This window comes from Camellia sinensis, chromosome 12 (genome assembly GCF_055761805.1).
Source record: "Camellia sinensis isolate YWXY chromosome 12, ASM5576180v1, whole genome shotgun sequence".
In the NCBI taxonomy this organism is placed as follows: domain Eukaryota; kingdom Viridiplantae; phylum Streptophyta; class Magnoliopsida; order Ericales; family Theaceae; genus Camellia; species Camellia sinensis.
The window spans coordinates 54,781,942-54,807,718 of record NC_138972.1 but is presented as its reverse complement, the minus strand read 5'-3'; the positions used below and the strand labels follow the sequence as shown (position 1 = coordinate 54,807,718).

The following is a 25,777-nucleotide window of genomic DNA, read 5'->3' as shown; positions in this document are numbered from 1 at the left end:
TATTGCATATCCATGTCCTTAACTTTTAAGATAGCAACATCGGAAAGTTTATCATCGTAAAAAACTACAGCTTCTTTAAGTTCATCAGCTGTTCGACCAACCACAATGTCCGTACAATCCTCTATAACATGTGAACAGGTCAAAATATGACCATCTCTACTTATTATAAACCCCGAACCTTCTCCGAAACTTACTGCCTCTTCATCTTTATCTTCATCTTCACCTTCACTGGCCGGTAAATTCTTCGCAAACCTTACCATAACTACCACTCTCCTCATTTTTCTGTAGAAATAGGGTCTTTGTTCCTGTGAGAGGAGACCCTCATTTTCTGGAAAATCATTTTCCAAACTTATTTCCATTTTCAGAGAGGCAAAGGGAATGGGGGATGATGGATGATGGATGATGAGGGAGTCCGGGAAGACAGATTTCAGGCGAGGGAGGAGGAGGAGGAAGGAGGAGGACAGCTAGGCTAGTTAAGAGAAGAGAGAGAGAGAGAGAGAGAGAGAGTAAAGGACGAGTCTGCAATCACCAACAGAATGGAGACACTGAATTCATGCCAGCTAATAACAAAAGCAGTGGTATCATTAATTCGGTACCACTGAATCACCATTGATGAAAATTTTAAAAAAAAAAAATATATATATATATATATATATAGTAACATTGTAGAATATAACCCAAGGGGATGTGGTATTGTGGTACGGCTTTGGGGTTTAAACCCTAAGGTCACAAGTTCAATTTTTTTCTTGGGCCAATCTCTTGGGCGAAACACTGTTGGTTAGGAGGTTGGACCTCAAGAATAGGGATGGCAATTTGAAACCGGCCCGACGGGGACCCGACCCCCCGTCCCCGGTAAGAATGGTTTTTCCCCGAAAAATACCCCCGACGGGCCGGGGATGGTATTCAAAAATAAATCCCCGGTGACATTCGGGCCGGGGACGGTGATATAAATTTCATCCCCGGCCCCGGCCCGGCCCCCCGCCCCGGTTAGCCCCGATATTTATTATATATATATATATATATATATGTTTGGGGTTTGATTTGGTACAGCAGCTCTACCCTCATTGTATATTATATATTATATATATAAAATATTACACTCTCTCTCTCTCATCTCTTCTCTCACTGTTTCTTCTCTCCAGTGGCGATGGCGACGAGTGCGATTCCTCTCCCCAGCGGCAACGACGCGATCTCCTCTCCCCAGCGACGACGGCGAGTGCGAACTCCTCTCCCCAGCGACGACGGCGAGTGCGATCTCCTCCGCGGCAGTACGCACACCCGGCGTCATCTCCTACTCCGGTGTCATTCCATCTCCTCCATACCACCGCAGATCTTACATCTCACATCTCAGATCTGAAAAGATCAGATCCTCCGCTGTCCTCTCCCTCCTCCCAGATCTCGCCGATCTCCATGATCTGTAACAGATCATCTATCTTTTTTTATTTTTTTTTTATTTTTTTTTTTGGTGATGATGTTGCTGTTGCTACCTTGAATCGATGATCTTGTTGAAGAATTTTTTTTTTTTGATGATGTTGCTCCGTTAATTAATTTGTTGATGAATTTTTTTTTTTTTTTTGATAATGTTGCTGAATGATGTTGTTGATGATGAGTACGGGGATTTTCCGGGGTCGGGGAAACCCGATCCCCGTTGGGGACGGGGGTGGGGGGAGTGATGAGTTCCCCGTCGGGGATCGGGGCCGGGGACGGGGATTTTTGTAGTTTCGGGGATCGGGGACGGGGAGGGTGATCCCCGGCCCCGCCCCGCCCCGTTGCCATTCCTACTCAAGAATGCCTAATTAGCTACTTGATATGGGTTTAATGCTCCCCGCTGTACGAGTCCTGACTTAATCGAAACTTGCCTTGGGAGGTCGGGACAAGTTTTCAGGTTATAGTCTCTTACTCGGAACGTACGAGTCCTGACTTAATCGAAACTTGCCTTGGGAGGTCGGGACAAGTTTCCAGGTTATAGTCTCTTACTCGGAACGGACAACAGGACACCCTGGTGATCTCCTCATGTGGGAGGGTGGGAGGATTTCCCTGTAACAAAAAAAAAAAAAAAAAAAAAACATTGTAGAATATGTGAGATTTACTGTCACATCATTAGTGCCATCACTAATTAGTGATTTCAAGTATTTTGTAACAAAACTCTATTTTTATTTATTTTTAATTTATCTTGAATTAAAAAAATTATTTGGAATAATTTAAATAAATATAAATTTTTTGCTTGAAAAAATGTGTAAATAAATATATGTTTCTTTCTTTCTTATATATATATATATATATATATAAGAAAATTTAATTGGAAACTCTCTTTTAAAGGTTTCCTCTTGGAAAAAATCTCATTAAGAGCTTGAAATTATTGTAAAAGTCTCTACCTATTTATAAGAAAAAAATTCTTCTAAAAAAATTCAAGAAATCCATGTGGGATTCAATCAAATTTATTGGAGAGAGAATTGAAATTTTGATATCCCTCCAAAATTTTTGCTCTTCTTTCAATTAAATTATTTGAATTAAAATCATATGGAGCGAATATTGAATATTTGATTTTCTCTTTCAAAATTAAAATTAATAATATTTTAAAATATATTATTATATTTTTTAGTCAAAAAATATTAGGAGAAATATTTAAGATAATTTATATTTTAAATTTTTTTAATTTATAATTTTATTACTTATATTTTTGTTTAAATATAATTGTAATATATTTATTGCATCGCGATTCGATTCCGGTTCAACCCGACGATTGAACCAGTGACCCATCTACCAGATCTCTTTTCTGGTTTGCTCACCGGTCTAGTAGGTTTTTTTCTTAAAATCTATGTACAATAAATTTAATTATAAAAGCTTTTGGGGAATTTTTTTTTTTTTAAATTACTAATTTTTTTTAAAAAAAAAAACAAAAAACATTAAATTTGCACAAATGGATCTATTCGTTCATTCGTGTGAGTCTCACGTAAATCCCACATGAATGAGTGGGTTGGATATATTTATATTAGGGACATTTACATACAACTGCTAGTTTATAAACTTTACTTGAATAAGTTTTAACTAAGATTTTTAGGACATTCAAATTAAATTTTCAATAATCGGAATTACTTTTCAAACAATGATTATTTAACATTTCTGATTATCAATAAATGAACATGATGATTTGATATTTATTTTTATTTTTAAAACTTTAAAACATCAACTTTCAAACTGAAAAAACTACAAAAAAAATTATGTACAAAAAAAAAAAATTGAATTTTTTTGTGTACAAAACTAAAATTTTTGCCTATAAAGGAGCGTGATGGTAGAACATTGATATGTAAAATTGAAAAAAAAATTAAATGAAAAATTGATAATGTTCTCAATTTTGAAATTGAAAAAAAATTGATAATATTCTCAATTTTATTGGATAGTTGAATCAAATAAATAAATAGGAGGAAAAAAATGTTTAATCTCATGCTCTGTTCCCCCCCTCATTTAGTGAAATAATTATCTGAAACATTACCATACAAAATTGATAATATTCTCAATTTTAAAATTGAAAAAAAAAAACTAACGATGTTCTCTATTTTACTAAATAAGACTTTTTCGTTCAAAAAATCTTAAATAAGATTTAAACTGCTGTAATATTTATAAGTATGACTTTTTGATAATTAATCCTTTATTTTATGACCACGCTAGTGCCGTTTGTGACACTTATAATTGCTCATTTGGTACGTGAGCTATAGGTAATTAATCAGTAATTCCAGAATATAGATATGTGATACTCTATAGTATTGCGATTGGTGGAGAATGTGGGTAGTTGGGATATTGTGTTGAGTGATTGAGAGACATGAGGGGGCATAATGAATAATGATTGGCTAGGAGTATGAACACGTGGTATTTCGGAAATATTGAATAATTTCCCGTGAGCCGCTATGAGCTATATGGATTGTTTGGTGGAATTTTTTAAGTTAAAATTTGATAATAAAAAATATAAGGTTTTTTTTTTTAAATTAATCCAATTTTTAAAAAACTTATTTAAATTATTTTTGTCTAATAAATTATAAATAAAAGTTGTACCAAACAATCTGAGACATTGACTTTCAAATTAAAATAAACTATAATTACCTTCTAAAAACAGTACCAAACAACCCTATATGTCCATATCACTTTGCCTTTGAATTTTAATTCATCTAAAATAAATAAATAAATAAATAAAAGCCAAAAAAATCAGTTCTTTGGTAAAACTTACTTAATAATTGTCTAGTATTATTTTATTTTTTTAATTAAAAATTGTAACAATTATTCCTCTTGTTTATTTTTATCCCCCTCAATTTCATGTTTAATATTGAAAATATCCTTTCAATTATAGGAGTTAATTACGCTTTATCCTATTAAACTATCAATTTACTTTCAATTGTAGGGATTCAAGCTTTTTTAGTATTGTGTAATTAAGATCTACTTAGTTATTGTTTTTACAATATTTGTTGTTTTGTTATTTAAAATTTTAAAAAACTCTTGAGGCCAAGTGTTGGTTGTGTGGCTGTGAGCCATAGTAATAGGGCAGTTTTGACTATATGAATCTCTCTCGATGCGTTTCATTTATATGTACCTTTAATTTTATGTTTTTAATAAAATTTTGACTTTATTAAAAAAAAAAAACTACACTATCACTCAATGTCAATTCACTTCTCCCGACACTATATTTGGATTTTAAAGTCAAATACAGTTTTTGAGAATTATTTTTTTATTTATTTTTTATCTTTAGTAACCCTTTTTTTTTCAATTTATTCAAATTTTTAAAAAATAATAATAAATGCACTTAATCTAGATGCATTTATAAAGTAAAATATTCATGAGAAAATGTTTTAAAAAATCACTAAATATGACAAAAATAATAAAAGTGGCATATAAATTCTTCTTTAATGAATTGTTTGAAAATTTATTTATAAATATTTTACTTTTTAGAGAAACTAAATTAAATGTATTTAAAAACTAAAAAAAAAAATGAACTAAAGTTTGAAAAAAGTCACTAAAGACACACCAAAAAAAAAATAATAATAATAATAATAAAAACACAAAAAATAAAAACTTAAAATCTAAACTAAATAATGCCATTTCAACCATTCTATTTGAGATGTTACGTACAAGATCTATGTCAAATTTTCAACTATTTAAAAACCGATCCTTGTCACCAAAAAAAAAATAAAAAATAATAAAAAAAAAAAATAAAATGATCCTTAATAAAATGTTTACATTAATACAAATTTATAATTCAAGGGGAGAAAATGTAACTTTTTTTAGTTGGGTTGTTAAAGTGATATTAGATGATAGTTTTAAAAGGTGAACAGTAATTTATGGTGCGGCTGAAATAGCTTTTTCATCATAATAGATTGAAAAGAATTAATAAATAGAGGAGGTTAAGGCCTCTTTTGGCAATTAAATTAAAAGTTAGTTTATTGACTTTTTGATTTTTTTAGGTTAAATTATCTCTCTATTTTTTTTACACATTTTTAAAAAAAAAAAATTTTAAAAATCAAAATATCAACTTTTATTCTACTTTCCAAAATAAATTGATTTTTAAACACCTCAATGCAATCCTATACGATTTTAGTAGGGAAAATATGGAATGAAACCATTAGGAAATAGATGATATTGTTATAATAAGCTATAAGTGCTGTGCAATATGCTCACCGCCGACAAGTAGGCTTAGCCGAATTGGTTATCATACTTCTTTAAGACTTAGGCTAAGCCTATGTTTGGCAAGTGGGTTTGCAGGTTTTTTTGGCTATTTTAGCCACAAAAAACAAAATAGGCTTTTTTTAGTCATAACAAACAAAACATCACATCCAACCCATAATCATTACATTCTTCTCTCACAAAAAAACTCAAAAAAGCCAAAAAGCCAAAAAGCCCTTCCCAAACCAAGCTTTTAAGCCCAGGCTAAAATAGCCAAAAAAGTCAAAAAGCCAAAAAACCAACCCACTTCCCAAACGGAGGCTAAGTTTAGTAAGTTAAAAAAAGTCAAAAAATCAAAAAGTTATTTAAAAAGTTAAAGGGTTATTACTATTCATCAAAAGTCAAAAATTACGGCTGCACAATTTCTAATCCTAATTTTTCCCTACACACTAATTTATACAATTTTTTAATACACATTTTTCCATAAAAAGTCAAAAAGTTAACCCAAATATTCATATTTTTTTCCTCAATTTTTTAGTCCAAAAAGACAAAAAGTGCACTTATTTAGGACACCACAAACAATCCCTTAATTCTTAAGGAGTTCATAGATTCAACTCTCCTTAGAAAATTTAAATTAAGGGAGTGCAAACATTTAGGTGTTTTGTCAAGGGTAGAAAGATTTTTATTTTATAGGTGTTAATTTAACAACTAACGACTAACATTTGCCAATAAAAAATTATAGGTATTAACTTAACAACTAACAACTAATATTTACCAATAAAAAAAAAATATGTTCACTGTTGATATATAAGTATCTTGTGTAGGAAAAGTAACAACATTATCGTATTTTATAACATAAATATATTTGAAACGAATGGTAAGTAGTTATTATAAATATATTCAAAATGAATGGTAAATATACAAAAAAAAAAAAAAAATTAAATTAAATTAAATTAAATTAAATTGTTAAAGTGATAAAAGCAACTCCAAGACTGTTAGGTAAAATGCCTTCTAAAAGTACATAGAAAAGTATAAATATTTCCCTAATTAGTTTATTTACTGCACGTTTCAATCATATATTTTTTATTCTAACTAATTAATTAAACTAACACAATACCCTTACACTAAATTCAAGTCAAATGTTTGAATCACATTCATCTTAAAAAGTAAACGATTCAAATTATTAAAATTGAGCTAACAATATACTTATTAAATCCAAATACTCTCTCAAATTGAATTCCCAACATGAGAGCATTTTCAAGGCAGTGGTTGGGAAGCCATTTTTGGACTTTTTTTTAAAAAAAAAAAAATTAATAAAAAGATAAAATAAGTTAAAATAATCAATAAGATAAAATGTTACATTAAATCTATAATTATTTTATTTTATTTTCTCATAAATATCATATTCAATTACAAAAAAATAAACTCTCTTTCCAAACACAAAAATTTTAACATACTAAAATAGCCAAATATTAAAATAGTCTATAAAAATAACCAACTTCTTAAACGCGGCCTAAATCCCAAACGATTCTTTTGGAGCAATTATTCATTGCCCATGGGCGTTAACTTGACCATATCACAAAGTTAATTTGCAAAATTACATCAGTTTTTACTAGTATACCTAAGCTAACTCATAAAAAATTAAGATATCATAACTTACGTATATTTGTAGAAATTTTCATGATTTTATTAGTTAAATTATGTATATTTATGAGAACTTATTTAAATACATATGATATGCACCTTACATACCCGAATACTTTTCATTCTACATAGATCCTACATAAAGGAACAAATTAAAGCATCTTCAACGGTGCATGTTTTTTTTCTATTAAATTTGAGTAAAATGTGAATAAAAACTCCATTTGATATCAATTGCTCTAACGGATGATTTTGAGTTTTTATTATAACACTGGTCGACCGGGCGGATGACTGGATAGTCGATCGGTCAATGTATTTTTTTCTCAAGTTTTTGCCTAAAGGTGGTCATCCAGGGGATATCCGGTTGTGAAAATTCAACGATTATGAACAGTAATTTGATGAAAGCTCCCAACGTTCTTAATTTGGTAAAAGATTTTTAATATTTTTGATTTAATACTTCTTTGATAAAACCATTAGAATAGGAAAATAAACATTGGTCTGGAACTTGTGAAGGAAGTGGTGATGAAGAAAGTTTTGAGCACATACAATCCTTTGCCCTCTGATCCATCAAAATAGTAATAATAATAATAATATAAAAGAGCTAATAATAAAACCAACAATAATATTGGTACTAATAGTTAATGTTGTAGTAGCAGCAGCAACAACATAGCAACAATGTGTCGTTCATTGATGATTTCTCAAGAAGAGTTTGGGTTTACACAATGAAGCATAAAGATGAAGTATTAGAAATCTTTCTTATGTGGAAGAAAATGATTAAGACCCAGACAGGCAGAAAGATCAAGAAGCTCAGATCTGACAATGGCGGGGAATACACATCAAATCCCTTCTTTGAGGTTTGCCAGAATGAAGGGATAATGAGACATTTCAGAGTTCCTGGAACACCGCAGCAAAATGGAGTTGCAGAACGCATGAACCGCACTTTGGTGGAGAAAGTCCGGTGTATGCTATCACATTTTGGGTTGAGCAAGGCATTTTGAGAATGCTTCATTGGGAGGTAAATACTACTTTGTGTCGTTCATTGTTCACTTCTCAAAAAGAGTTTGGGTTTACACAATGAAGCATAAAGATAAAGTATTGTTATTGCTTGTTTGTGTTTCCTGGTGTGCCCCCGATCCACAACACAATAATCATAATAGTAGTAGTAGTTATCATAATAGCAATAGGCGTAACAATAATTGTATTAATATTACCAATAATATAGGGAAAATAGCAAGAAAATGATCTTAGGGATATATAATATCATGTCAGTGACAACCTTTCTGGAAATAGCAGATTTCATGAGAAAGGAAAACTAATATCAATGAGGTGGTACCCATCTCTCTCTCTCTGAGCTGAGCCATAATCCATTTACTTTTATTCCAGGAGCCCTTCCTCTGATGATTTAGCATAAACTCTCAAGGTATGGGTTTAAAATTTAATGGCTAATTTTGTTGACGTCCCAAGCCTGAACTCAACACCAAGCTGTCATCTTTCTCACCCATCTTCTCTTCCTTCTCAAAAACGAAACAAACCTCTTCCCTTTTCTTCTTTTTACTTAGTGGGCTTTTTAATTAGTGTTTAGACTCCGAGACAGCAAAATGTAAAGTGAGGTTGAAAATGGGAGTGTGCTTTACAGCCAGAGGTGTCGCAGTGTTTTGCTTTGTTTCCCTAACTCATCTCTATTTTGCCCTAACCCAGCTCTATCTTTTGGCCTAACCCATCTCTCTGTGTTCACCTAGTCTCTCCTCGTCCGTCTATAACTCACTGGTTTGCTACATCTTGGTGAGGTATAGTGGTGTTCTTTGCAATTTTGTTCTTGGGTACATTTGAGCGTACTGTTGTTAGCTTGGATTTGGGTTGCTATCACTTGGTCAATCCTTATGGTTAGCTACTTAGATCAAAATGAATTGGTTTGTAGACAAAAAGAACGTTTCTTGGTTGGAGGTTAACTGAATTAGTAAAATTCAGGGTTGTTTATTGGTTAAAAATCAAAGCATGATGACATCCGACAAGAGCGAATAATTCTGTGACCAACATCGAAGGACTGAAGGCTTATTTGGTGTGAAGTATGAAATCAGGTCCCAAAAGACACACAAAAGATGTTATCCGGTGGTGTCCTATTTAATTAGGAGTATTGAAGCTGAATAATATTGATGGTCATCAGGAGAAAACCCTGGCTAGGCTTGTGTATCATGGCTTTCTAAACAAAATAAAAATTGAAGTGAAATTTTTAGGTGGTTGATCACAATCAGGAGATTTTGTCCATGTCTTCATAACATAGATTTCAATTACGCATAGGTATTCATTGTAACATTGTTGACAAATGACAAATTTCGTATGAGCTGTCTTGGTTCGAGTGGTTGGAGGCTAAAAGCTTCCTATATAGGTGCCCGATCTTGTGATAAGTTGTTAAAGTAATTAATTGTGGGACCCATTACGTGGCTGAGTGTCATTTATGGGATGCCTCTGTTGTCTATTGACTACCAATAACTATTTTGCTTTTTCACAATGAACCTTGTTAATATTTTTCTTTTTAGTTTGGTTTCCTACTATTGCTCATTTACCATTTGCATTATTCTCCTATTGTTGGTTTAATCTTTCTCCTGCTGGTATTAGTTCTATAATATAATATGGCAAAAGGTTGGGAAAACTGTGGAGGTGATTGTGATTAGAGAATCAAGTGCTGCCCGTTTGTATCTGAAAATGTTTGTTGATGAGACTAGCACAGATAAAGTAAATAGGTAATTATTTTGTATGCTTTTTGATATGTCTACATATATATTTATATCAATCTTTAAAATTGGTGTGAATTTATGAGATTTTTTTGTCAAACCAAACTGTTTGGTTCTTTCGATTGTTTTATCTTTATATTTGCGATGCGGGGTAAATTGCATCGATCCTACTGCATTTTAATATGGGTTAGAATGTCCACTGCACACTTTTAGTTGAAACAGTCTCTTTACATATTGAAATTGTAAAAATTTGCCCATTAGTTTGTGTAAAATGTACCCTTGTTTTTAAACATGGTGGGAAAATTTTAACCCACATTAAAGTTCAAGTGGGCAGTCCTTGCGATAAATTATAGTGATTTATTAGAAGAGTACGATTCTTCTTTTTTTTTTAGTATTGTAGAATTTATAATTTTTGAGGAATCATTTTGTTGACATGAAGTGGTTTTATTAGCATTTTTTTTTGGGTAGGGAGGTTTTATACTTTATGATTACAATTTTTATGCCTCATTCTGGTTTTGTATCATGCAACTTGTCTTCTCAGATGGCCAGTACTTGAAAAATACACGTTTGCAAGAATTCGATATCAATGTCAATAATATGTTCTTCGTGTAGTAGTGTTTTGTTGGGCTGGCTCAAGTTTTCACGAGGCTTAAAAGCGAAATTTTATTTGGAGGCTTTTATATTGAAAATTATATAATCATATTTATTAGTACTTCTGTTCAAAAAAATATATATTTATTAGTATTTAGTAAATTATTATGTAAACTCATTCTATGACTAAAATTTGGAGGTTATTTAAAGTGTTTAGATGTGAAAGTAAAGAGATGATTTGGAAATGAATTTGGAAAAAGAAAGAGAAAGAGCAAAAGTAGGTAATTGAGAATAAAATATACTTTTTTTTTTTTTTTTTTTTTTTTTTTTTGATGACCGAGTGTCCGGGCCAGCACTCCTTCGGAGTGTCGCACCTCGACTAATCTCGGGGCCCTGAGCCGATCGACCAGGCAAAGACGCAGTGGCCCGCCAGGAGCACAGCTGGGAGTGAGATTCGAACCTGAGACCTAGAGAGGAGCAAACTCCTAGGCCCCAAGTCCCTTGGCCTCAACCAACTGGGCTACCCTTGCGGGTTGAGAATAAAATATACTTACACTTCATTTAGTTTTACACATCTTTTTCCTTTCTATTTTCAAATTTCTTCTCAAATCTCTTAATCAAACACAGCATAAAAGTGTCAAAAGTTATCAAATAAATGTAAACTTATAAATTCAATGTGAATACTAAAAAGAGGGGTTAAATCTTATGTTCAAATTGATATATAGGGGGCTTGCACCCAATTTTTTTTTTTTTTGGGTAAGGAGCTCTTGTTTATCAAATTTAAGTAAAAATTTAATGAAAAATTTAATTTGATATGATGCACTTCAATTGTTCTCAACAATTTTGCTAGTCGTCTGACATAGAGTAAATTTTGATCAAAATCTAGTCTTTCACCTAGTTGTTTCCCCGATTATCCATTTGGTTGGTCACTCACCAATGGCCTATTTTCAAATATGATGAAAGGTTAAATGTTTTCTCGATTTGCTGAAAAATTTAGCACTTCTTTTATTTGATATCATTTTGATAATAGGATTGGATTATCCTTTTTATTAAATTTAAATTTGATTAAAAAAAATATGAGTAAATGTTAAAGACAATCTTAAAGTTATCTATCAAATTTATTTATTTATTAAAATTTTTCGAGAAAACAGAAGATAAAATCATTTATATCCAAAAAGGAATTATACATTGTTCAGCCTTCTACTAAGGAATTATACATTGTTCTGCATTTTCTGGATAACCAATAAAGAGTCGGGATTTTAAAATAGAAAATTAATAAATAAAAATATGTGGCCACGTCATCGATCCGTGTTTTTAACACTTTCTCGCTCAATCTATCGGTATCTTGTTTTTATTTATTTGAGAAAGGTTACATGAAATTTTTTTTATAAAAATATCATGAAAAATTTGTAATTCTTAGATTATCTTGATTAGTGTGTGGTGTTTTATTATAAGTATAATTCAAAAATTATAAATTTTTCATAATTATTTTTATGAAAAACTTTTCATAATACTTACCATTACTGTATTTATTTTTGGGTGTCTCTCTCGTTTTGTGTTTGTTCTCTTGCTTGGGTGAATACGCTACTAACACGTGTCGTTATCTTGTTTATCTTGTCACACGTGTTATTCGTTGGGTGCTTTCGAATATGAGAAAACAAATTCTATATTAATTAGTAAAAACTGTTTACATTCTTTATGAAAAATTGTGCATTTACTATTTTTTAAATATTTAAGTTGGCAAAAACACTTATTAAACTGATTTCTTTAAATTTTATTATTGTATAATGCATTAATTAGTTAAAAAATTAGGTTACATTTGGTAGAATTTTAGAATTATGATTTGAGAATAAAATTATATTTTGAGTTTGTGAGTTTTGGAATTATGATTTTAGTGTGAAAAATTTGTTTGGTTATGAATTTTGAAAAAAAATTTGAATTGAGTAATGTGACATATGATATTTGATTTAAAAATTTACAACTCGTAACCAAACACACAATCCAAAATTTTATTCAAAGCTTATAAAAAAATTTAAAACAAATTAGAAAATATTTTTATTTAAATATTAAAATAACTGGTGCCAAAAAAAAAAATACTATTCCGATCAATTGGCCGGACGTCCGGAAGGATGACCGGGTAGACGTGTTTTCATAGATGGATGTGAAATTAATTTTTAAAAATTGTAACCAAAAACATGGCTCAAACCAAGAGGTGAAATTGAGTTTGGAAAGCTTAACCAAACACAACCTTAGTTTTTCCAATCTTTTACTATTTTTTTTTTTATCAAATTTAATTTTAAATTTACATATAAAATTTAATTTGATATTAATTATTTTAATTCTTTCATTAAGTTTTTGTCAAAATCTTTTTAAAAATTCCACTCTTATCTCAAACTTTCTTTTTCATCAAATTTAAAAAGGAAAATTAGTTGAACATCCATTTTCAACTTTGTGTAGTAGAGGAGATCTAAGATGTTATTTTTATTAATTAAGGTCCCTCAATATTTTCATATAGAAAATTTGACTCAAATAAATTTTGTCCGACTCGGAGAAATTTCACTCGACTCAAAGAAATTAAAAAAAATTATTTGGTATTCACAGAGAAAATTTGAAATTCTTCTGTGAAATTAGATAAATTTCTTTGTGAAAATTGAAATTTCTTTGAGTCGGGGCAAAATTTTTTTGAGTTAGACAAAATTTCTCTAAGTCGAATTTTCTCTGTACAAATGTTGAGAGACCTTAACTACTATAAAAGTATTGTATGTCATTTATCTTATAAAATCTTAATATGAGGAACTTTAAAAAAAAAAAATCCCCAATTTAAAAAATTAAAAAAAAATCTCTAATTATTTATTTTTTAAAATTTTCATCTAATAAGAATTTGATAAATTACCAATTTAATGAAAATAAATAAATCTCCTTGATTTAATGAACATTAGATGGAAGAAACATATATGATTTTTTCAGCACCTTTCCGTCAAATATTTTTAATGAAAAAAAAAATGGTGAATGACTGGAGATACTCTTTTCTTTTCTTTTTAGACAAAATATTATAGATACTCTTAGGTTGTGTTTTGAGTAGTGATTTAAAAAAATAAAAGGGTAAATCATAAATACATTCTCTCAGATTTGCTTAAAATATAAATTGCCTCTTGTGATTTGAAAAATTACAAATACCTCCCTGTCAAAATCTTTTATTTAACAGAATTAATTAAAAAAATGAAATTTATAACTGTTCACCTATACAATAATAAAATTATCCGAATTATTAATTGAAATAAAATTTTAACATTATTAAAAACTAGTAATTAACTCGATGATTTATTAATAAAATGACCTATCTGTTATGAAATTAGAAATCTTAGGGGACAATATAATTTCTAGAACTACAGGGGTAATTTGTAATTTAAGTAAACCTCAAAGGGTGTGTTTGTAATTTATCCAAAATAAAAAGAAAAATGTGTATAAAATATATGTGAAGTATAATTATATTTTATTCATATTTCACATATATTTTCTTATTTTATTTTTAAATCATTAAATAAATCTATATTCCAAACATAACATTAGAACAACTCAAAAAACACAATATTTATGTGTAATCATATTTTATAGAATGATAATATATATATATAAACTCTCAAATGAAATTCAAACCACATGTAGGACGATGTGAGAGTCTTGTTATCTATAAAGTAAAAATGAAATTTATGGTAAAAATACTACACTTACCAACTCTGGTTTTAATAGGACGCTTGTAATTTTTCAGAAAAATAATTAGTAACTTTAATTTGAGTTTGTCCAAAAACTCAAATTTTTACTTGTCAATTGATCGTCTGAACGACCAATGAAACACTTGTTTATTGTGATTGTCACTTTCTTACTGAACGACCAGCTAGACAATCGACAAACCAAAATTCGTACGATTTCAAGCAAAATCAGATTTGGACTATCAATTAGTGCTGAATTTTTCATGAGTATGTACTGTGCTTATTTTATTAATGCATCTTCTGGTTATTAGTTTGTAACATTAATTTAAATTAATGAACATTTACACACAAGGTCTAATTTATGAATTTATATTCCATTAAGTTATAATTAAGATTTTTTGGACCTTCAAGTCTTATTAAAATTTTAATAGTCGAAATTACCCTTTAAATAATGATTATTTATCATTTATGATTATCTATAAAGGAATAATATGGTGATTTGACATTTATTTTGATTTTCAAAATTTTAAAACATCAACTTTCAAATTGAAAAAAAAAAAAATTATGTGCAAAAAAAAAAAAAACTAATCAATGTGTTTGGTTTCAATTTTTTTAAAATTGAGTTTTTTTTTTTGTGAATCATGTTAAAATTTTAAGCATTTTTTTAAATTTTTTAAATGTATCTTACTTAGATGTATCTAACTAGTAAAATATTATGAAAAATATTTTAAAAAATTAATAAATATATAAAAATATACTGAATTTTGAGTATTATCACCAATTGACTTCTCAGATGTAATTTTTTTAAAAGTATGTAATGTAGAAAGCTAGGGTTTGAGCTATCTCTAGTATTATCATCAGTTGACTTCTCAAATATGTTGGGTTTGTTTGGTTTGTATTTCTGAAAAATTTTTGAGAAATTTTCTCTACAAATAAGTTTTTAAAAGTAATCAAACCAAACAAATTTTCTCAAAAAAATTTCTCAAAACTTGTAAACCAAACAAGTTTTTCAAACAAATCTCTTTCTCACACACATCAAATCAATCACTTTTTTCAAAACTCTCTCTCAAAATAATTTTTCAAAACATCTTTTGAAAAAAACCAAACCAAACAACTTTTCGTACTTTTTATCTCTAAAACACAAACCAAACATACCGTTGTTTTTTAAAAGATTCATATCATAAGGACTGGAGTAGTTAGTAAAATGTAGACGGGTGACTACAACCGGACATGATAGATGAAGGCTTTGGAGTGGGCTCAATAAAATAATATATTTTTTATAGTACATGATATTTAGATTAAGTTTGGGAAGTTGAAAATAATTCATTTTTTTATTTTTTTTTCATCACATTATCTCTTTATTTTTTTATATATCTTTTCGTAAAAAGATAAAAAAATATACTTATTTAGGTCATCTCAAACAACCCCTTAATGTAATATTTTTATCTAATTATGAATAAAAATTAATTTTTTAAAAATTAAAATATCAAAAGTCAAAGTAAAAAAAAAAAAAAAAAAACTTCGAAAGTAATGATTAAAAAATAGCTAAACATAAGGTGGAGAAAGTGTAATTTACCCGAACTCATTAGTTTTGCGATATGCTTTGTTACACTCCGTTTAGATCATGATGTAAGGTGAGAAACAAAAAAAATAATAATAATAATAATTATAATACCTCATCATTATATTTAGATGAATAAAAGATAAGAAAATATAATTTTTGACAAATTTTATTTAGATAGAGTAATAAAGTGTTTTATTTTATTTTATCAAGATAATTTTTCATATTAATAAATTATTTTTTTTGATAAAAATAAGGATGAAACACTAATAAATCATAAAATATGATCTTGTGAAATATTTAGTCTATTTTTTCTTATGAATCCAAAGGTCCAATTAAAATGAAAATTACACAAAAGGGTAATCATTTACATGTTTAGGTTTAATTTTTGGGCAAATTACATATACACCCCTCGAGGTTTGGCTAAATTACAAATACCCCCCTGAGGTTTGAGAAATTACGAATTCCCCCCTGAATGCTATATTTGCATAAGAAATTAGGGGGTAATTTGTTATGAAATATAAACTTCAGGGGGTAAATTGTTATGAAAATACAAACCTTAGGGGGCGGGATGTAATTTCTGAAACCTCAGGGGGGTATCTGTAATTTAATCAAACCTCGAGGGGTGTATATGTAATTTGCCCTTAATTTTTTATGGATAAAACTGGGTTTCTCTAAATATAAAATTACACATTTTGGCAATCTACACTATAGAGGATTTGGATTTTCCCTCATAGAACAAATCTCACATTACGAATAAAAATGCAACACTCCAATAACGTAATATTTTAATGTAACACTCTAATATAACACATTAAAAAACTCATTGGTGCATTTTTCCTAAATGTAACAACGTAACACTTTAAAAAAACGCATTAGTGTACTTTTTCCAAACGTAACACTTCAATATAACACACAAAAAATCTCCGTAGTATATTTTTTTCGAACATAATACTCCAATCAATGTAATTCTAAACGTAACACTCCAATATAACACACACAAAATTAAAAAAAAATCCTTAATATAATTTTTCCAAACGTGACACCCATAACTTGAAATTATACATTTGCTCAAAGTTTAGTAACGATTTTTTATACTATTTTTTGAATAGTTTGAAGAATTTCACAAACTTTTAGAATGGTTTGAATAATTACATATCATTTTTTTTTAGTGTTACATTGGAGTGTTACGTTGAGAAAAGTATATCAATGAATTTTTTTTTTTTTTTGTTACATTGAAATGTTATAGTAAGAATTTTGTTAAATATTATATTAGAGTGTTATATTTAAAAAAAATACACAATTACATTAAATAATATTATAATTGTAATGATTCCTTATATAGGTTTTCGATGTACTTTTAAAACTTTGGATCTCGATTTCTCTCTTTACCCCTCAGTATTATGCTTTGCCAAGCACCCTGCTGGTTATACTTACATGTGTGTTTATAAAGTAATCAACTAATTCCGTGATTCCCGTCCTTCGTATCCCATCAGTCAAAACTCTTTCCTTGGCAACAACATACACACGGGAAATAATCACACACAGACACACACTCTCTCTACTCTCTCTTTCTATATATATATATATATATATATGTAGCAATTTCTTACTCTTAACATTCTTACGCACAAAAGTATACTTGTAGCAATTTCTGTGAGTATTGCTCTGTTTTTTTTTTCTGTGGGCCCAACAATGAGGTTGAGACATGGCCTGAAAACCCAACCCACGTCAAAACTCTCATAAACACGTACAAGAATAACCGCCGAGGCAAACAACTGGTTCAAGCACAACAGCAACAACCCTCTGATCATCATCGTGGCTTAGATGATAAAATCAGGGGTTTATTGGGTTGGAATGATGGTTGGCTTTGTGGGTTGTCAAGAGAACAGTTGATGAGTTTATGGAAATTGATGAAATTGAAATTACAGGAATTAGCAAGAAGAGTTGAGTTGTTGATGTTCAGTAAGATGCACTACCAGTACCAACCATTAATCGAGCCACCGATGTTCGTGCCGCTTTGGCCATTGAATTGCTTTGGAGTTCCTGGAAGTAGTGGTGGTGATGGTGTTGGTGATGGTGGTGGTGAGTTGAGTGTGCCATTGACATGGGAGTTTAATGAAACATTGGAGGAGACTACTCTTAATGTCATGAACAATTGTGATGTTAATCAGATGTGTCTGCAATTTTCTTCGCCTCTCAATGAATTTCTGTCTGCGTCAATGTATACGATGAATCCGCTGCAAATTACTGAGCCTCAGTTGGGTGAAGAAACAATCAGCAGCAGTGACACTGACTCTCAAGCTAATCCTAGTTTCAATGTGAACATGGATTGGATTATTTAGTTAGTTTATTTACTAGCTTTTTTTTTCCCTTCAATTTATGTTTTAGTAGAGACTAAAATGTGCTTTGCACTGCAAATTGTAGGAAGTATGAGCATCTTTTTTGTTACATTATCAGTTGTATCTGTTCTATTCTTTAATTTTAACAAACTTGGAATTATAACTTTTGTATCTGTTGCCCTTAGTTATTATTGTTGATGCACTATCTGGATTCTTACTGTAATTTCTGTTTTGAACAATTCTAGACTAATAGTTTAATTTTTTTCCAAAACTTACGCATGGAATCCTTTTTGGTAAATACAGGAAGAAGAAAAAAAAAAAACAAAAAAAAAATTTCTCCAACTTGTGCATCTTCAAGTAGCAAATCTTTCTAATGAAAGACTTTTTGACCAATAATTTTGCTGACCCTGCTAGATAATATCAACCAAGGTATAATCCCAACCTACATTTGCATCAAAACACATGATCAGAGACCTCATAACAGAAATCATCAAGCTCAAGTCTTATGATTTGTGTCTGTAATAATTATTTTATTTGCTTCATATGATGACATTTCAAACTGGCAGCATATGCATACTTCATTGGAAGAAGAATTGTACTGAATCAAGACACAACAGTAAACTTTCAAGCATTAAGTAATGGAAAAATAATCATGCCAGCTGATGGGTGTAGCTTTGTAGTGTGCTATCTATAAAAAATTTATGTAATTTTTTTTTTGTTGTTGTCAATTCGAGTAAAAATTGCAGCATCACAACAATAGAAACTATACTAAACATTAACGCTCTGTTTGTTTAGGCAAAAAATATTTTCCACAGAAAATGTTTTCTAAAGCGTTTTCATATGTTTGGTTGCATCGTTGAAACTAATTGTCACGACCCAAACCCGGCCCTATGGGTTTAGCACCGTAACCGGCCAGTAATCCGAGATTACCGAAGGCCTGCTTAACAGTAGTACAGTAAAACAGAGTACAGGGCCTGGCAGAAGCCAATACAGTAAATAAATAATGTCCATTGAGCTATGACAGTCTGTATGCCAAAAAGATTTTTCATGCATTCATACATACAAACAGTATAGTCTATACAAAATTTACAGTCACACAGTACAGGGACCTAATCCCTGATAACAGTACAGTTAGTAGCTGACAGTCTATACAGTAATCCAAACAATATGGGGACAGACGGGGGAAAAACAAAACACCCCAAGGCCATAGCATGGCAACTCGGAACCTCGCAGTGAGGCACAAAGGCTGGCTTGACAAAAACTGGAGTCTAACCCACGCTCCTAGCTCCGATCTGGTGGCTGAGCACCTACATATATATATATAAACAGTGAGCTAAAGCCCAGTGAATAACATAATGCGTAAAGAGGTTAAGAATGAAATGTCCTTACAGTAATGAAAGCAGTTCATTAAACAATACTTCAGTCTTTCAGTCAGAACAGTTATTCAGTCATATGTGGTACATCCATTAGCATAGCAGTAAACAGTAGGTCTTAAAGACCGAACAGTAATGATGGCCATCAATCAGTAAACAGTAGTGGTTCCACGAGGGAACCGACAGAGATCTCTGTAACAGTAGTAGTAACAGTATACAACAGTTGCTAAGGATGCCACAATACATTTCATAATATAGGACATACATTCAAACAATTAACAATAATTGCTTCAGAAAACAGTTTCGTTAAACAGTCAGAAAACATTCTCAGTTGAACATATCTTTACACAATTGTTACTCACAGAGTTTGGGCTACAGTATGCTAGAGCGTGTCTCCCCAGTCGCCAACCCTACACGGTTCACAGGTTGAACACACACTAAGCTACACAGTTGGGAAATATCATAACTTAATCCCTAATTTGCCTCGGTGTGTTCTACATCTATGCCCTCAAAGATGCCTTAAACTAGGCCTAAGAATGCCTAGAATGGGATGATGATGCAAAGATGTACTCCAAAAAGCAATTTCAGAAGTTTCAGAAAATAGAGTCCCGCTCGAGCAGACATGCAACAAAGGTACACGCTCGAGCGTCAACTTTCCCGCTCGAGCGTACTGTAAAAGTACTGGATGGGTGAAATCTCCGCTCGACGCCCGCTCGAGCTTGAGACACAATCCTCCGCTCGAGCGTCTAATCCTCCGCTCGAGCGGACTGTAAAACAGTGCAGAGAAATACTGGATGCTCGGATTCCACGCTCGAGCGCCACTTTCCCCGCTCGAGCAGAAGTGCAAAATTTGGAAAATCCAGATTGCACCTCCAAGCTCTAAAACCATGTTTAAACGCATCAAAACCGATCCTCTTGGGCTGAATTTCCAGAAAACACTTGTAAACATATAAAATGACATGGTTCAAAGCTCAACTTTAAGAAATCAAAGCCCAAGGGTGTTTAATTGAAACCCAATTTCATGAACAATATGAACATGCAAACATGCATGAATTCAAATCAATCCAAAGCTTCAATTTGATGCTCTAAGGAGCCAATTCTTTTCAAAACATGATGAAATCATGGACTTAAACATAATTATGAACATGCATGTAACCTTTTGCCATGAATTCAACTCAAAACTCATCAATTCAAACATGCATGCATGACTTATGTTCTAATTCTACATGTATGCACTAAAACAAGACTTAACTCTACGATTGAAGCATGAATCATGCAAGAATCAACTTAAAGACAAATCAACAAGATGAAATTCATACCTAGGTTCCTTGAATGCAAGTCTAGAGATTCGATTATGAAATCAATACTTCAATTAGAAAACAATTCTCCAAGTTGAATAAGCCAATTCCTCAAACACAAATCAATTCTCTCCCTCACACCCTCTAAGTCGGCAAAGCAAGAGATAAGGCTGAGGAAGATGTTTAGATTCAATGCAAGGCTCTAGTGTTGACTAGGTAGTGGCCACTAAGTGGTCTAAGTGGTAAATAAATCAAACTATGCAATTGATCAATGTTTAATCTAATTTAATCATACCTAACAGTTTTCAGATAATTATACCATAAATTCACATTAATTATGAGGATCATAAAACATCAATCAGTTCCCGGTTCGGCCGCCGATAAGGCCTTCAATTAGCAGTTTAAACACTAAAATACGAACAGATCAAGTAATCAATCAAACAGATAGAACACAAATTAACATACATACTCAGTCGATTCAGTTCCAGTTTTCGGTCAGTCAGTTTAGTACTTTAAGCAGTTCGGTTATCAGTCATAATCAGTTTAGTTTAACGGTAATCAATGTTTAACGGTAAGCAGTGGTGGGGGTTATTACACTAATGTACTAATGGTTGTATTGGTGGTGGTGGAGGAGTAGAGGTAGAAGCCGGTGGCTGTGGTGGAGGTGATGGCGGTGGTGATGGCAATGGCGATGGTGGTAGTAGTGTGGTGCCATTGGTAAGATTTTAGTTCAGAAAATGTTTTTCACCATTTAAAAGTGGACACTTTGGGATGCGGAGAAGCTATTATTGCCCAGCTCTTGACCATGGAAAACATTTGCTGTTTATACCAAAAGCCAAAAAAATACAAAAAAAACATTTTTCCCCAAAAAAACAGAGGGTAATAGAAAGTAGTAGACATCAACAATAAACTGGAAAACAGAGCATTCACAAATATGAATTTGGATATTAATGTCAAGAAAAGTGCTCCACAAGTTTCTTATATATGAAAGCCACGGGGACTCCCCAAAACCACCAAATTAGCAAAAAATATGTAAAAGCCTGTTAGGTAACCATGCAACTAAACACTTCAGCACTTTGTTCAGGGAAACTTGTAAATATTTTAAGCATCCAATTGTTCCCAAGATCACCTTTAATATCGTGAGACCTTTCAAATATTAATCAGATGACGATTTATAACTGCCTACTTGTTCATTATTTAGTCATATCAACTCCTTTCTTTTTTTCACTTTTGAGTATTTCAATTAAGGTCACTTGTTAGTCATGTTAGCTCGGTATCTACAAAAACCCAGATCAAATTTTGCAGACCAAAATTTGATGTTCTGTTTTTCAAAGTATTTTTCCAAAACATTTTCTTTTATTTTTCCTGAATTTAGTAACAAAACTGTTTGTACCTCTTTCCTTTGTAGCCTGGATTGCACTTGTTCACTACCTGTTTGTAAAAAATGTTTTTGAGAACAATAAAATCTTGTTTATTGCTTCAATTTTGACAGACAACTTGGCTTTTCATGGTATTTTTTGTTCATGATTGGGTCACTGGTGGTGGCAGATATTTGCATGTTCAAGTAACTACAAGAACTGAAGGCTGTGTTTGGATTATAAATTTGGAGAATGATTTGAAAATGAAAAGGGAAAAAGTGTGTGAAAGTTTATATTTTATTCACAATTCACACACTATTTTCATTTCTCTTTTCAAATTAATCATCAAATCTATGATCCAAACATAGTTGATAAGGACTTTTCACGGTATTTTATTGTTCATGGCTTGGACACGAAAAGTTGGATCCTTTGTTTGAGAGGTAGATGGGGTTTATATAAGTAAGGATTGCTTGGGGGCAAAAATATACATAAGCCAAGTAATCTATATATATACACACTAGGATAATATATCATCTTGTCATAATTAGAATGAAAATAAAATCTCACTAAAAGTGTACAAGAGATATGCAGCTGCAGGTTGGAATCTGTGACCACAACTTCAACTTAAGACCTGTGGCTGCACCTTTTTAGGGCAACCGCAACCCCGCTTTTGTGGCTGTAGGTTTTAGACTTCCAATTTGTTAAAAAATGTGCGGCCTCATGTTTTTCGCATGTGGGCTTCACTTCAATTTGGTTGCAATCTTCGTTTTGAGTGATTTTGTTTGCTCCCAATGTACTAAATCAACTTAAAATTGACTTTTTATTGAAAAATACTTAATTCTGAACGTTTTCTACTGAAAATTGGCAATTAAAAATAGATTGAATGCATGAATGGTCACCTCACATACCTTTTTGAGAACATTTTTAAAATATTAGTATTTTATTTAAGGCTGAAAAACAATTTGAAAATTTGAGTTTATTTTGGAAAGCTAATCTAATTAGAAGGTCGTACGCATCGTCGCACTGAGAATGTAACACTTCCATCACTAGAAAACACTTGAGGGTGTCAAAGTTTTAGGACTGGTCAAAATATAGTCTCTACAGCCCTTTAAGGTGCTTCCAACTCAAACACAATCCGGGCTTCACACTTAAGGGAGCTCACCTAAGTTCAAGGTGACCCTACAGGGTGCTCTCCAGCTCGGCCCCAATCAAAACTTCGCACTTAAGGGAGCTCACCCATGATCGAGGTATGACCCCTCCAAGGGTTGTGCAGGTTGACAAAGCATCAAGTTGTTCGCCCTTGAGCCAGGTCCTCATGACCTGAGATAGTCCTTGCTCGGTTTGACCCTCTTCACCAACCAACATCACACAATCTTGGAGGGTAGCAAAGAACAACATTTTAATGCACCAAGAATCAAAGCAAAGGCCAAATAAGATGAGCTTCACATACATTAGTAAAAGTAATGAAAATAAACTTTTGGCTTGACACATAACACTTGTATTGTACAACAAAGAAAGATCAACCTACAGATTTTGATTTCCTACTGCACTAATGCAAAGTGGAAATGAAGACATGCATATGCTAATTCTAATTTGGTCCAGGAAAACTTTAGGACCTTTATAATCTTTTCAAGTTTCAAGCAAATAAAACACATATTGTAAAATTAAATGAACCGAATTAGAAAAAACTCAACCATTAATAATTATCAAATAGGGCATACAGTGTTCAGTTAAATCAATAGAATATATTTCCACAACTAAGATTAGATCCATTACTGACTACATTAGATTAGACCCATATCTATTAATTAATACATAGGTAAATAAATTTAATTCATAAAACAATATTAGATATTAAACAAACCATAGGCAAGAATGCTTACTCAAAACTAAATCGGAGTGATCCATCTAGTGACTAGGCCCTGCTTTCTTCCTTTTTCTTTTCTTCTTCTCAACATGCGTTGTGTTGGATGAGGATGAACCTGAGCCTAAGCCTGAGGTTGGTATAACAGTTTGACAAATTTCTCTTAGCTTCCGTATATGGACAGCAAAATCTATGCCTCGATTAGACAGGATGAACATCCCAATGACCCTTCCCATTGAATCAAATATAGGGCTACCAGATGAGCCACTAAGATTGTTTAAACCATGGATTTGAATCAGGGGCAAATTGTCATCACATTTTTTACAATCTGTTCCAGTAACTACATCTCTATAGCTTCTATTAGGAAACCCCACATATCCCTGTGTGAAAGTGAACTCAAGCTTAGTCGGGCATGGCATGATGGAAAAGACATCCATACCTATGTGCAAATTTTCTACCCTCCCAAACTTACAGAAGTCATATTGCATATCCATGTCCTTAACTTTTAAAATAGCAACATCGGAAAGTTTATCATCGTAAAAAACTGCAGCTTCTTTAAGTTCATCAGCTGTTCGACCAACCACAATGTCCGTACAATCCCCTATAACATGTGAACAGGTCAAAATATGACCATCTTTACTTATTATAAACCCCGAACCTTCTCCGAAACTTACTGTATCTTCATCTTCATCTTCACCTTCACTGGCCGGTAAATTCTTCGCATACCTTACCATAACTACCACTCTCCTCATTTTTCTGTAGAAATAGGGTCTTTGTTCTTGTGAGAGGAGACCCTCATTTTCTGGAAAATCATTTTCCGAACTTATTTCCATTTTCAGAGAGGCAAAGGGGACGATGAATGATGAGGGAACTCGGGAAGATGGATTTCAGGCGAGGGAGGGGGAGGGGGAGGAGGAGGAAGGAAGACTGCTAGGCTAGTTAAGAGGAGAGAGAGAGAGAAAGAGAGAGAATATTCAAGGACGAGTCTGTAATCACTAACGGAATGGAGACAGAGAATATTCAAGGACGAGTCTGTAATCACCAACCAACAGCATGGAGACACTGATTCATCCTAGCTACGACGCTAGCTAGTAACAAAACTCTATTTTTATTTATTTTTAATTTATCTTGAATTAAAAAATTTGTTTGGAATAATTTAAATAGATATATTTTTTTACTTGAAAAAATGTGTAAAAAAATATAAGAGTGATGTGATTTAAAAAATAAAATAAAAAAACATATATTGATATATATAGATGATGCCAAATAGTGTTTAAAATATATGTTTGATGTTGAATTTGTGCAGTGTAAAATATGAATAACTTATCGTTTTGGATGTATATCATATGTACCATATTATACATTAGGATAATTATTATAAGGGTTTTGCTTCTCTTCAGTCAGTGATCGAACTAGAAGGTGATGTTGGACCCGCAGGGGTCTACCACAGGTTTCACTTTGATAATTCGAACTATTCAATGTATAAAACTCGTCGAATATTATATGTTTGAAAAAAATTACGTTGATTGGACAATGACAATTACATGATCAAATCAATTTTGTATAAAATAAAAAAATAGAGGGTGAAAAAATAAACAGTTGGTAGGAATTTGATCCAATGAAATAGCTATTGATATCCGATCAACCTAGTTTTTTAC

The 25,777-nt window shown here is 31.6% G+C and overlaps 1 long non-coding RNA gene across 1 annotated transcript in view; it reads right to left on the bottom strand.

Annotated features, from left to right (window-relative positions):
- LOC114274170 (uncharacterized) overlaps positions 1 to 24,575 on the bottom strand; it is a 30,094-nt gene extending 5,519 nt beyond the window's left edge. The window contains exon 1 of the long non-coding RNA XR_014346388.1: positions 24,139 to 24,575. This is a non-coding gene — a long non-coding RNA (uncharacterized LOC114274170). The remainder of the gene's footprint in view (positions 1 to 24,138) is intronic.
- Between the last annotated feature and the right edge of the window lie 1,202 nt (positions 24,576 to 25,777).